Genomic DNA, 13,376 nt, shown 5'->3' with positions numbered 1-13,376 from the left:
CATATTTACCCTTAGACTGTATTTCGGTTCAAAACTCTACTTACCGTCAAACTATTGGGTCAAAAGTACCCTTCTTATTAACGGAAGTTGTTAAATGTCATATGGATGCTACATTGCATGCCAATAGGGTTCCACTACCACATTGACTAAATCTCTAAATCCTAATTACTCTTTTCCCTCTCTCATGTCATTATTTTCAAAAACGATTTCACCCTTTTCCCCTCATTTCACGTCTAGGGTTTCACAGTTTTCTTCGTGGATGAGTTTCAAGTGGATATTAGTGGTTGTAGGTTTGTAAATCTTTGTTCTTATTTTATTATGTTTACGATTTCAAAGCATGATAGTTAAGATTATACAACTTTTCCCTCATTTCGCGGCTAGGATTTCTTAAGTTCCTTCGGAGCTGGGTTTCAAAGTGGATATTCGTGATTGTAGGTTAGTAAATTTTTTTTATTATTTTATTATGTTTACGATTTCAAAGCATGATAGTTAGAATTTCACAACTTTTCCCTTATTTCGCGGCTAGCGTTTCATAGCTTTTTACGAGCTGGGTTTCAAGTGGATATTCGTGGTTGTAATCATAATGAAATAAGAAAATAAATTTACTAACCTACAACCACTTTTATGAAAAAAAAATTGTGAAACCCTAGCTGTGAAATGAGGGAGAAGGGGTAAAATCAATTTAGGAAAATAATGAAATGAGGGGAAAAAAGTAATTAAGATTTCAGAATTTAGTCTATGTGATAGTGGAACCCTATTGGCGTGCAATGTGGCATCCAATGACATTGAACAACTTCTGTTAATAAGAAAGACACTTGTGATCCAATAGTTTGACGGAAATGGTAGTTTTGACCGAAAATATAGTTTAAGATAAATATGAACTATTTCGGATAGTTTAAAGGTATTTGTTACCCTTTTCCTTTTAGTTTATGTGGTAGTGGAACCCTATTGGCGTGCAATGTGGCACCACATGACATTTAACAACTTTCATAATAAGGACAATTTTGAACCAATAGTTTGACAGGAAGGGTAGTTTCAAGCGGAAATATAGTTTAAGGAAAAGTATGAGCTATTTCACATAATATAAGGGTATTTTTGACCCTTTTCCATTTTATTAATTATGCTTTATTTATCATGCCGAATGTTTTTATGCATTATTTGATTTGATATATTTAAAATAACATATATTGCATTTGTTTTTTTAAAAAGTATTTATTCACACACCCTCCCCAAATATATATGGTGAAAAACATGTAAAAAAAAATTGGTTTGATGGGCATTTGAATCTTTAACAATGCTAACACATACATCAAAATCTTTTGCATTACTAATATCATGAAATTTCATGCATCATAGTGTATAAATAGTGTAAGCATTAGGTATATATAAATCTAAGAAGTATACCAAACTAGATAGTATTATACAAAGCTAATGCATGCATTATTTCTCCTAATACACTCGATCAAGCAACCCCTTACTGTTAATATGAATTGCTTATGAACAATTCATTTCCGTTATATCCTTCATGAGTAAAATTTTCATCTTCCGAGTGTGTTTGGTATGAAGGAAATATTATCCATCAAAAATATTTTCCTAGAAAATATTTGCTTGGAAATAAATTGGTTTCTAACTTGAGTTTCTCATGTTTGGTTGGTGACTAAAAAATTTTTTTATCAAAAATATATTCTAGTGTTTTGTTGATGAATGAAAAATATTTTCCATAAAATATCCTTTATTTGTTTATTAGAAAGTAGAAAATATTTTTTAGTAAAGTAGTTTCTAACCCAGAAATGACACGATCCAAAATCAAACTATGATGACGCTTACTATAATCCCCTAGTAGGTAAGTCAAAACTCAAAACTTGCAGAAGTTAACGTAAAGATAAAGAACAAGCAGTAACAGGAATAAGGATACAAAATAGGACCATATATAAAATCATAAATACAATACACAATATACAATAAAGGCCCAACAGTGACCAAGAAAGGCACGGTAATACAAGAACCAACCCCTAGACCTAGTGTCATCAGTACAAGAGCATCTAAGTAAAAAAAAGTTAAACATACAAGTATGTCTAATCCAAAATACAAAAATATAGACAGGTAAGAAGGAAAAGCAATAAACCTTCGGGCGCCAAGAACTCACACAATCTGAATCTGAGACGGCCAGGAGAGATCCCATGCTCACTGAGAATGACTCATACTAGAAGCTGCACAATAAAATGATGTAGCAATGTAACCTGAGTACCATAACACCGAATACTCAGTAGACATCATAGGCAGACCGAGCTCAAAAATATCAAATATAGAGAGAGTAGCACAATAATGTGAATATTACAATGGAAATGTTATATAATACAATAACCAACTATTGAGAAACCAGGGAAACACCAACACAAAATAGTGAGCAGGAAACACTCAAGTAAAAGACAATCCCAACACGCAGAATAAGCCAGACAACAGGATGATGCGATGCAAGTGATGATTACTTGAAAGTAGAAGCCTAGAAAAAACTTCAAATTGTCTGGAACACTCATCAACATGTGCAATACAATTTAATATAATTCTGATCTGAGTCAACGGGCCACCCAAAATATACATCAAGCTTATCAAAGCAAAAGTAACACATCATACAAACTCATAAGCATTCTTGTCATTTTGAGTCATAAAGATCCCAAAAATATTGTATTCTCCATATAAACTCATTTTTCCTTAATTTAAACAGTAATCTGCCCCTTCAAAGCTCAACAAGCGGGGAAAAGTGAAAACCATTTTCTTTCCTCAATATTGACTTTCCATTTTTTTTCAAGAATAAACAAGTCAAGTACAATTACCAAAAATCTGCTATCATGACAAAACATACACAAGCCAATCAAAATCAACATAGAAACAGTCATTTGGGTAACACCTGACACGACATAGACGTACTAACCTGGAACTCTAGAAAGTTCAAACTCACGGCCTTAGGCCCTAAAATAAATAAAAGCAAAGAACTGAAAGGCTTGAAAACATAACACAAGCACACAATTATACCAAAACAAAGAAACACGCGGAAACCTAAGTTTCATGCGACCTAAAAGCATTTCTAAAGATACTAATTGACACTAAGGACAAAGATCAACCTAGACTAAGATTTTTTGGCTAAAACAAAAGCTAACCAACCCGAAATGGCAATATAGCATCTAAAAATCATGTAAGCCTAAAAACTAGCCCTAAAATCTTACCCAACAATCAAAACAACCCAATATTCAAATAAATTAACTTAGATAAGTCTAAAAAAGGTGAAACCATAACCTACCTCAAGGACAAAACTGCACCTAAACATCTACTCTGGCACTTTTCTCTTTCGAAGGGCCTCTAAAAGATGCCACATCATTAAAAACATATCAAGAACATCAAAACAACAAAAATGATACCCATATCAATATAGGAATTTGAAAATGTAAAAGTTACCCAAAATAAAATTGTGGAACTTAGGCTTGGAATCATCAAATTACTTTGTCACAATGTCTCAAATAGCTCAAGAAACTTGTGCCTCGAAGATAGACACAATTCGATCATCAATTGAGGAAAAAAATTCCCACTAATATTTAAGCTCAGAGAATTCAAAAATGGAGAATTAAAAGAGAAATATTTGAAACCAAACAACTTCAGCAAAAGATTTATCGACCCCGAGGTATGCCCACTCAATTCACCGATACAACCCAGCAAATACTACTAAAAATCTCCATGAATTTCTCCCAAAATTACCCCAAGACTTAAGTCTTTTAGACCATCTCCAACCCAGTTCTCCAGAACTACTATTCATACTCTCTATTTCACTTTTTCATTATTTTAATATTATTTCTATTAGTACTTTCTAATTAACATATTATTCTTTATATAATTTCATTAATTAAATATCTAATATGCATAATTCTTTTTAAATGTAGTATAATATTTTTAAAAGATATTATTTAGTATATACTACTTAACTTTAAATTTATAGTATTTTAATATTTTTCTAATTTTCGTCAATAATAAAATTTTATTGCATTATTATTTTTCATTATAAAGAATGCACAAAGTAAAATGGCAAAATGAAAAAATTAATTTAAAAATACAATACATGATGCGATAATTAAAATACAAGATAACAATAAGTGATCTCAATGTACCAATTCAAGATGTCGTAGAGGTTTCAACTCCAAAGGTAGAAATGATGGTAGATGAAAATCTACGGTTTGAATAATTTTTAGCTAGGCATAAAAAAATTAAGGACAAAAATATTTATTTTGAACTCCGTAATGCATTAATAGAGAATTTATGGGTGCAACATAATAATTTTGAAAAATAAGTCTTTATGTAATTGTACGTCACTTTTATTTGAATTTGTCCATTAATTTATGTATTATATTATATTATATTTTCTTGCAATTTATATTATTTAAAAACTTACAATAAAATATAATTTTATATCACATCAAAATTATATACAGTAATTATTTGGGAAAAAAGAAATTAAAGGTTAATATTATGAAATAAGAAAATAAAAATGAAATAGAAATAATAATATAACATTGTGGAGAGAGAAAAAGACTGCTTTTTAGAGAGTAAAATAGAGAATTGAGTTAGAGTTGGTTGTTTGAAAAAATAGAGAACTCTATATTTGGTTAGTAACATAAAGGATTGGATTGGAGATGCCCTTAAGAATATGCATGCTGAAAAATGAGCTGATATTAACTTAACATTGCAACCAATTTTACTCTCCGAGAACGCAGAGCTCTTTTTGTGAACGCGTGAATGCAGAGGCTAAAGGCAGTACACTTCACAAATGCGGAGTTCCTACATTGAATACGGAGCTCAACCTGTGGATGTAGAGGCCAAATAAAATAATGATCGATGAAAGTGGAGAACAAATAGTGCTGCACCAACTCATCATCAAGTAGAGAAAATTCCCCTCGGGGACTCAAGCTTCATTCAGAGTCCTGTAATGCAAACAAACTATGCTACCTGGCCAATATTGACAATATTCTAGACTCAACGGAATTAAGGAAACCACAAGCAGAGGTCGTCTTGTAAGAATGTGGACCCAAGTAAACACTTACAAGGCAAACACACAAAAATGACAAATACCACAAAATCATGTTGATTGTGATCCAAACCAAAGGTCGTTCTAGACCACACTTTGCATTTGGAAGCTAACTGCACTTATGAAATTTTCATTCGATCCCTTTTACCAATAATATTGTCGTAAGTCAAACTTTCTAAGTTATTACCCTAATGGCTCGTGGCTCAATTTCACGCTGAGGCCTTGGACCCGAACTAACCATCCGACTAGACCAACATGAACTCTCTAGAGATGATGAAAATTGACAAAAAATTCATATATCAGATTATCTAGATGTTGACTAAAGTCAACTCTTTTACTTTAAGAACCTCTAGAAGGTAAAACTCATATGTTTATGAATATGACTTTTCCCTTAGGATTTTTGCTTAGCACCGAGAGGACATTGAGATGGAGGTCTTTCCGTTAATAGAGATCGGTCTCTAGTAGCAATCTCCTTATTCCTAACTACGTGTCTCCATAGAATTGTCGTAGAAAGACATAGCTACTGGATCCACATAAGTTAGAAGTTCATGGTCCTTACCTTGGCAAGTAGGACATCTCTTTTCGGTGTGACACTGGATTGTGATGTATCATGAAATCGCGATACTTTTGATACATTTCACTTAAGAGTTGTGTGTATCTAGGGCCATTTTGTAATGGTTTTTATGTGTTTTTCTCATGTTTTCATGAAATATGTCCAGATGTCGGGAACGAGGAAACATAGCTGAAAAAAGTAAAGAAAAGAGCATCCATGGAGGTGATCTACGGAACATAGTTCCATTCACGCTCTATAGGTTATGAATGTAGATGGGGTAGGAAAAGCATGACTGAAGATCAGGGAATTCTTGACTAAGTGTGGAACCACGGTTGCAACCTACGGATCGTAGATTGATCTACGGACCGTACTGTTGCTCCCATCAAATCAGTTAGAGAGTTAGTTTCAGTACCTTATGATTAAAATTCTAAGTATGGAGCTATAGAGGAGGATCCACGAACCGTAGATTGATCTATGGTATGTACTGTTGATCCATCGATTTGATCAAAGATGTGGATTTTTGAAAACTGAAAATTTGCCTAAGTCATGAGCCATGGAAGGGACCTAGGGACCATAGGTCAGTGTCGTAGATCAAAGACGCATGTTGAACATTATTTCCTTATTTCGCTTCTTTTTTAGTTAGGACTTATTTTTCTATATATAGGGCATGTAAACCTCGTTTTGGGGGTTATACTTTATTATTCTTATTCTAGTTCTTGACTTTGGAGATTAATTTGCAAAACTTCTGCAACTATTGATTTCTAAAGCACGTTTTGAAGATTTTGACTTTGCAATTCAAGTTGAAATTCTGGGTTTATTCTTCTTCTTATGTAAGTTCATGATTCTTTCATCAAAAAACATGAATTGTTTTCTTGCTAATATGAGTAACTAAATCCACAACTAGGGTTGTGGGAACCATAAACGAATAGCAAAGTATGAATAGTAATTAAGAAACTCTTGAATAGTGTTATTGCATGCGTTGATAATTCTTTCATTTAGAAGTCTTTTTAAAAAGTGCACGCGTTAGAACTCGCCTTGTTGCTACTTGCCGGACCAAGGAGATAGTTAATGAGAAAAGAATTATTAACATAGATTTAGTGTGATACTATCTAATAGGCTAATGTCGATTGGTGCGAGGGTGAAAACTAAGCCATACATCGATGTAATGTCTAATATGAGGTAAAGGTAAGGGTTAGTAAATTGTACACACGTAGCCGGACCAATATGCGGGGTGAATTCTCTAGATGCCAGACCAAGGATTTAGAGATACATAACTTATCACTTTACATGTAATACACTAGGCAATGGTTGCTATTAATAGGATTACCGCGTTCTGAACTTATGGGGAACACAAACACCATAGTTACTTTCTCATCTTGATAACAACTAAAAGTTTAAATCTTGCTCACTGATTACTTATATAATTTTCCTAATTTGTTTCACAAATCCCCCCCCCCCTTTTTTAATTACTTGTTTTCAGAAATACATTGGCTAAACTAATATAATCATCACTTAAGTTCAAGTCTACACCATATTCCTCGTGGGATCGATCCAAACCTACAAGTTGGGTTCTTTACTTGATAACAATCGCTTATACTTTTTTAGGGAGGTGTAATTTGAGCGTATCAGATTCCATGTTATAGCTCACATGGTATATGTCGGTTAACGACAAATATCTCACAAAATGAACTAAGTTACTTTCAAATATTTTATGAAGCTTTTGTTACGATTTAAGATGCTTTGACCATGTTCATGATTTATGATTCTTCTTTAAAAGTTTTAGTATGCTTTAGCTTGGTCATGCGTATATGTTTTTCCTTTATGCCCATGTATGATCACGCTTCACATTTTTATGTATATCCCTCATAGCTAGTACATTCTATATACTAATGCATATTTGTGTCTATATTGTTTCATAATGTAGGATTCAACTCTTCTTTTCCTCATGCTCGTTTTAGTTGATTGGATGATCATTTAAGACTTGGTGAGTTCTGATGTTCTGAGGACTGTCACGTTTACTATATTTTTTTATGTCTTTAGTTTTCAGACATTGTATGTGGTGTATTGGTTATGTCTCAACAATTTTTTGATGTAATAGATTGGCTTGTCAAGACTATGATTAGACTTCTTTTTTTATATCAAACTCTTTTTTGATCTGAGGCCGATTGCTTAATTTGTCGTATTTTCTATTATCTTGTATTGTATGTATGTGAAATAGCTTGTGTAGGACCTCTCGGGGTCTTATATATCATATCACGTCTAGGGTACTTTCGATCGTGACAAATGATCCACTACAAAAAAAAGGCTCAAATTCTGAGGGTTATAATTACATATTGTGACGGTCAATAACCCCCGCAATTTAGTGTTGCGGGGGTTGAATAAACTCCTCCAATTAGGAGTGTTACAATTAAGTTGCGTGGGTTTCTTGGCAACTCCCGGTACCATTAGTAGGGGTTAACTAGCGGGGGTTTTGAACCCCAACCGCATTTCAAACTAGGAGTCGAAACCCCAACGATTTGTGAACTCGGGGGAGTCAAAAACCCCCGCAATTAATGATTTTTACATTAAAATTAATAGGAGCTTGGACCCCTGCGATTTATGAATTATAACTTTTTGTAGAATTTGCCAGGAATATTCAATTTTAGATACTAATATTAAATTAATTAACTAACATGTGCATCATTATTCAAAGGACATATTAGTATTAAGAAATAATACAATATTCAACACAAAAGTATATCATAAAGTGAACAAAAACATATCATTTGTTTCAACCATTACGATTACAAGAAACTTCATATCATTAATTATCACATACTACACAACAACAAACTTAAAACAATAGAAAAGGATTAAACCATTTACACAAGCAATGATTCTAAACCATTTCAAAACGACAACATACTGTACTACTAAACAAGACACCATCAAACTGATTTGAACAAATATTAGCCATAGTTAAAACATGAACAAAGAATCTCAGGTTTCTTGTCAGTAGAAAAGAGACAAACTAGGAACTAGAATGCTATTTTTCTTATAAGAGACAATTAATGTTTACTTCTTTATATTTTGACTATAAGTTTATTGGTTATAATGTTTACGAGGTTGTATATAATCCGATGTTCAATGATATGACTTTCCTATTGACTGAAATGCTTGAATGCAAACAGTGTATCTAGATTAGAAATGAGGACGAATTACCTTTAGAGGCACGGTAATGGAAGCATAACTCCTTGATAATGGTTGTTAGCCCACTGCAAGTCACAAAACAAAACATCCGTAATATTAACATACTAAGGTTGTAAGCATTAAACGACAACAACTATGCCTCAATCCCAAATAAGTTGGAGTCGGCTATATGAATACTCACAATTTCGATTTATATACAAAGATACTAGTAGAAATGATGTCTTTCCTTTCTATGTTAACACTTGGACAGAGAATTTGCATGTTAAAGACTTACAACAACAGAAAGAGTTTAAATCATTTAATTGAGCAAGGATTTCAAATCATTTCAAAACGACAGCACAATATACTCAATCTTTCAACGGAAACAACTGGTTGGACAATAGTGCTATTTGTAACTCCAATGAACAACACTGCAACGTACATGTATCTCATTGCACTAAATAAATCCCGTTGAGAGTAACATATCTATAGTTACGAACAATATGATCACGACAAAGGATTGTAAGTACCACAGGACAAGTCATGCTTGCATGAAAAACGGATATGTAAAGAACCAAAATCCTGCTACTGAAATAAGCAGTTATGATTATCCAAAAATCATGAATACACATGCACTTGAGTTTGTTCCAAGAAAAACACAACCAACTACTGTCGCAAGTGAAGATTCAAAAGTGACTATTGATGTTAATTCTTCCACAAGGTTGAATAATTCTGTCACAATAGGATTTAAGACGAAGAAGAAACAGGCGACAATTTTAAAAGCACAATTCTTCTTATGCAACTATGAGCTGGTATGCTATTCATTTTCTTTACTCGTAAAAATCGTTGATACTAAAGAATTCCAATCCAAGTCCTGCTGAATAGGCGCCAGGTGACTGGTTGCTGTTAATAATTTTGGGAAACTTACAAGGCCTTAGAAATAAAGTGCACCCACAAATAAACAAGCATATGAAACATACTACACTTCACCCACAAATAAACAAGCCGAACAAATTTGAGGAGCAGTAGGGGCACACCTTCTACTAGAAAATAATAAGCTTCTTCTGATATTGCTCGCAAAGATTGTACAAATCTTTGGGAATCAAATACGTATATGAAGCATGGAGTAGAAGGTAAAAGATACGCAAAATCTAAACTTCTAAACATTCCCTCTAGCCTCTGAAGACTACATTATCTTTACTAGCTTAAAGAAGGCTTTATCAAGGGGGGAAAACAATCTTTTGCCGCCCGACGAGGGACAAAGAAACCAACACGAGTGACTAAAGCAGTGAGTCTGGCAGAACATGTTAATCCTATCAAATAGCAATGCTAAAAAAGAGTAAAATTACCTTGACAATACTTGTATTAGTCAAATTTTACCTAAACAAACAATGTTTAAGCAGCTAGCCGCACATTTGCCTATAAAACACATACGAAAATCAACTGACATCTACACAAAAAATAAATATTCTACACAAAGTAAAGAAAACTGCACGAGCAAAAATTTTAACATACATGTACCAAATTTTCTATAAACTGACCTTGAGTTAGTACACAATATCATTTTCATTCTTTAGCAGCGAAATCAACTGTCAATATACCGATGTCAACGCAGATCGCGAAGTTGATGACGTCAAATGATTCATTTCTTGATGAAGAAAGTGCCAAACCTTGTGAACTAGATGATGAGTAAATGAGTTGCGTAAGTTATCATAATGCTTCAGCTTCGGCATATCTGCTAACAATAAAAGTAGATGAAACTATGATCTTTGGTCAAGAGAATTTGGATCAAGATATGAAATGAGTCATATTTCTATTTTTCTAATGATTGCAGGTCAGTTTATTCACCATTAACAAGGTATTACCTCTTTGAGTATCAATGTACTAAGTTAGTAGCTTCACAGGTAGTCCAACTAGTAAGAAAAAATAAAAAAATCTCCCAGTAGTAAAAACAACATCCATTGTATAAATAAGTGTTGACTATTACTCTATTGATTGTTGCAAATATACATTTATTTTACCTGTTGCAGAAAATTGCTACATTACTGATATTGTAAAAGATACATATATAATAGCACACCGTGTACTTGACTCGACATACCCATCTGGAATGGAAAGTTCAATAAGCTTGCTGAACATAGCGAGACTGAGAGAGAATATGAATCTTTGTACCTATCGGACAACTAATCACACACCTTACACACATTTGTATTGCTTTTGCATTATGATTGGTCATGATATTACGATATAAGAGAGTTAGTTCTGTTGCTCCAACATGGATGAACATATGTGTGGCCTGGGAAGAGTACATCGGACTTACCAAAGCTCGACAAAATATCCTCACAACGATTTTGGTACTCAGTCACGTAGGTTACCTGTTCGAGATTGGCGCTTCACTCTGCCGCAGACTCATATCATTTCTTTTTAAATCGAATTTTCATCTTATCAGCAAAATGCAACCAATCACTTAATTGATTATTCCTAAATAATCACGGGTACCATTGTAATGCTTCACCATCAAGGTAGAGCGACACCACATTAAGCTTTTGATCTTCCTCAATTTTATAAAAATTGAAATAATGTATAGCTTGAACTATCCAAGCCTCCTGATTCTCTCCTCGGAACTGTCATAGTTTGGCAACCATAATTGTGTTTCTAGGTTCAAAAGATGTCTGAGCCTTTTCCCCCCAGATCGAATCATCAACGAAATTTTCAGTTAAGAATTGATTTTATTCATCAATTTATTTTTTATAAAAGCATAAATTCAATTAAAATTAGAAGTTCATTCTAGCACTTGCCAAACATTCTCTGTTTGAAATGTATGCAACTATACTTGTGCAATCCTAGTATTATTCTGAAGAAAATATCATCACCAACACTAAGAACATCCACTGAGAGTAAATGTCTATTTATCTCTATTTAGTACTATTATAGTTGATTTTAAGCATAAGCATCAGATGAACTTGAGGCCTCAACTATTTCCTTAGGGGCCTAACCACTGAGAAATTATAGTGATCTAAGCAAATGAAAGAGTACCTCAAATTTTTTTATCCCTGAAGATCTAGAAGCTCTCCTGTTAATTTCAGTTCCAAATAAGAATATAATGTATTAATACAAGTATACAGAGATAAGTGAACATTGAGGGCACATTTAACAGCTAAAAAAGAATTAATTAACAAACAAAGGGGAAACTATATAGACCTTACTCCAGCATAAACAAAAGGATATATGGAGACGACAACTCCAAATTTCAAGAAGAAACAAGGCACTTGTTAGCGACACCATTGCAGACAAAGTGGCCCCAAAAAATCTGTAGACACAGAATGTCTCGAAGAATCTGTAGAATCACCAAAATTATAACAAAATAAACCTAATTCTACAACAAAATACATGACCAAATTTGATATTTTGAATTTTCATCCATGAAGAATATAACAAAGTTAACCTAATTCTACCTCCATGCATCAATACAAACAGCCAAAAAGTAAACTTACCTAGTAAATACAACCAATAATTTGTACAATTTGTGAAGATTCATATGAGAAAATCCAAAAATGTGAGGTAGATTCATTATTCAAAGAGGTGAGAAGTGGAAAACATTACCTTAGAACACCTATCCCATTTTGAATTTGGTGAGTAGCTGAAGTTTACAGAGTTGTAAGGAGACGTGCCACTGTAGAGAAGTGCCGACGTAGACGGCGGAGAAGTGCGCTGTAGACGGTGGAGAAGTGCCGTTGTAGAGAAGTGAGAAAAGTGTGACACAGAGAGTAATTTGGAAGTTTCCAAAAGCTGTGTTTTTTATTTTTTTATTTTGTAGTTAAGTTAAAAATAGCTATTTATTAAATTATTTATTTGCAAAAGTTGCGAGTGTTTTATATTTTATGAATTCAAAATATATATTTATATTTTGAAATAAAAATTATATTTTGGGATAGCAGGTATTTAAATCTCGCTATTTAATTAAATTTTTTTGGAGATTTTAAATTTCGCTATTTACTTTTATTTTTCATGAGTTATTTAACCCCATTGTTAGGGTAATTTGTGGGGGTTACAACTAATCTTTGCTTTGAAACCCTTACGGTTAAGATATTTTTTTATAGTGATCATCTAAGACCAAGTAATTATTCGTCTCTAATGATCAATCTAGGACCAGGTAATTGCTCGTATCTTAAGTATAATCTTGAACCAGGTAGTTGCTAGTTTCTAAAGTATATCTAGGGCTAGTTAATTGCTAGTCTATAAAGTATAATAGTGGACCAATTAGTTGTTCGTCACGAAAGAAGTTTAACAACCAGAAGATGAATACTCCTCATCAATGTAGAACATCTATTTGGGACGAGTTATGTCCAGGGGCAGACTCACATGGAGTGAGGATACTGTACATATAGAATGAAGTTTACGATTTACATATATATACTAAATGTTCAACCCCTCAACATAATGCAGCGATTAAGCAGGTTTAGGCCCATGCATTTTAGCTGAGATTGAATCCCGGCGGGGGTGTTCTTTGACAACTTTTTTTTTTATTAAGACTTTGTCAAAGCTTTTCAAATAGGTTTATATTGTAAATTTATGAATTATTTA

The 13,376-nt window shown here is 33.2% G+C and overlaps 1 long non-coding RNA gene across 3 annotated transcripts; it reads right to left on the bottom strand.

Moving 5' to 3' along the window:
- Nucleotides 1–1,906: 1,906 nt before the first annotated feature.
- LOC107003081 lies at nucleotides 1,907–12,593 on the bottom strand. Of its 3 annotated transcripts, XR_003575337.1 has the most exons (7): nucleotides 12,396–12,593; nucleotides 11,994–12,129; nucleotides 11,829–11,865; nucleotides 10,658–11,212; nucleotides 10,334–10,527; nucleotides 8,826–8,878; nucleotides 1,907–2,240 (listed from the first exon to the last, which is right to left on the bottom strand). It is a non-coding gene; the product is annotated as an uncharacterized LOC107003081 (long non-coding RNA). The 3 variants fall into 3 exon arrangements; XR_001454599.2 differs by lacking the exons at nucleotides 10,658–11,212; nucleotides 11,829–11,865; nucleotides 11,994–12,129; XR_001454600.2 differs by lacking the exons at nucleotides 10,658–11,212; nucleotides 11,829–11,865; nucleotides 11,994–12,129 and having other exon boundaries at nucleotides 1,907–2,210.
- Between the last annotated feature and the right edge of the window lie 783 nt (nucleotides 12,594–13,376).

This window comes from Solanum pennellii, chromosome 11 (genome assembly GCF_001406875.1).
Source record: "Solanum pennellii chromosome 11, SPENNV200".
Lineage (NCBI taxonomy): Eukaryota > Viridiplantae > Streptophyta > Magnoliopsida > Solanales > Solanaceae > Solanum > Solanum pennellii.
The sequence above is the reverse complement of the archived record's forward strand: the minus strand, read 5'-3'. Positions and strand labels throughout refer to the sequence as shown.